Consider the following 1,794-nt stretch of genomic DNA (forward strand, 5'->3'; position numbering starts at 1 on the left):
TTAAGTTGTCTGTGATTTTTATGCCTTTGTCTCTGTAGACCTCCTGCCCCAGTCTGGGGTGGTTCCCCCAAAGGCTGTGCCTTGTTTCCTCACGGATGTGTTACCGCACTAGGTCTTAAGCAGCTGCATTTGGGGACTCATGTTTCTGCAGCTGGGAGAGGAAGGGAAGTTGGATGAGGGCCCCGAGTTCTTGGTCTCTGCATTAGCTCTGCCTTCTGAGAAGGCGAGAATGATTTTCTTCCTGTGGACATTGCTGAAGGTTAAAGTTCCTTTTAAGCAATGGGAGCTTAACAGACTAACTAGCCACTTTTTTGTGTTGTGAGAATGTGCCCTGCCTCCTGCCATCTAGTTCCTGCCTTCTAAGCTCCCCACACACACCCCTCTTTGCCACTGCATCACTGGGAAGCATCTACCTTGTCTCTGCAGGAAGATGCATGCTTTCATTTCCCATATTGCTATTGAGAACAGTACTGGTGGTAAGGTCCAATCTCTTAAGACAGAACTCCCCCGAAGTTTATTGTCTAACCTGGGAATATAAATGGGGCAGAAATGGGGGCTAAGTGGAGCACAATTACATCCACTCAGCATGTCTGCTGAATGTAGCCGGGATGGCTGGTGATCGAGCACACATTGAAGCTGACTCTGTAAAACCCAAGAAGGCAACTTTCAATTGTGCTTTTGACTGTAGATTCAAAAGTTTTAGTTTGATTTTCCTTTGAATTATAAAAGCATTTCTCAAAGTACTCTTAACTGACTATAAAATAAGGTTATGATAAATTTACAGCTTCCATTTATTTTAGGTGAGATGAGAATGACAAATTCACATCCAAGTTCTGCAAAAACAAGTCTCCAGAAATAGTTATGTTACTGTACTGATGCTCAAACTAATGTGAATGCTTTGTCTTGGTGTTATTTAATATTTGACCTGGAAAAGCCATATAAATTTAATTTAAAAATAAGAAAATACAAGTCATGCAGATGAGTAATACCTATATGAAAATGGTTGTGAGCATTCTGCTCTAAGACTAAGTTTGGTCCAAGCAGCATTTTTAAAAATACATTTTATAACTTTATTTTTAAATTTTTTTTTTCAATTACAAAAAATTTTTTTAGTTCCAAATTCAATCCCTTTGCCCCTTGTTGAGAAGGCAAGCAATTTGATAATAGATTTTTCATGTGCAGTCATGCAAAACATTTCTGTATTAGCCATGTTACAAAAGAAAACATGTCAAAAAAATCAAGAATTAAAAAAACATGGTCCAGTCTACATTCAGATTCTGTCAGTTCTTTCTCTGCAGGTGGATAGCATTTTTTAAGTCCTTCAGAACTCTCTTAGATTATTGTATTTGAAGGTAGCCAAGTATGATTGATCATCATTAAATATTGCTGTTCCTGTGTACAGTGTTATCCTGGCTCTGCTTGCTTCACTTTGTATTAGTTCATAGAATCCTTACCAGATTTTTCTGAAATCATCCTGCTTATTTCTTAGAACACAATAGTATTCCATCATAATAATTATATACCAGAACTTGTTTAGCCATTCCCCAATTCATGAGCATCTTCTCAATTTTTATTTCTTTGTCACCACAAAATGAGCTGCTATAAATATTTTTGTACATAGAGGTCCTTTTTTAATTTTTTTTTTTCCTTTCAGAAGCTGTTTTCCTCTCTGAATCCATCCTAAATTTCAGGTCTCAAAGTAACTCTTCACATCCCTTCCAACATTTATCATTTTCCATATCTGTCACATTGGCCACTCTGAATGTTGTGAAGTGATATCTCAGAGTTATTTTA

The sequence above is a fragment of the Sminthopsis crassicaudata genome, chromosome 2 (assembly GCF_048593235.1).
Source record: "Sminthopsis crassicaudata isolate SCR6 chromosome 2, ASM4859323v1, whole genome shotgun sequence".
Lineage (NCBI taxonomy): Eukaryota > Metazoa > Chordata > Mammalia > Dasyuromorphia > Dasyuridae > Sminthopsis > Sminthopsis crassicaudata.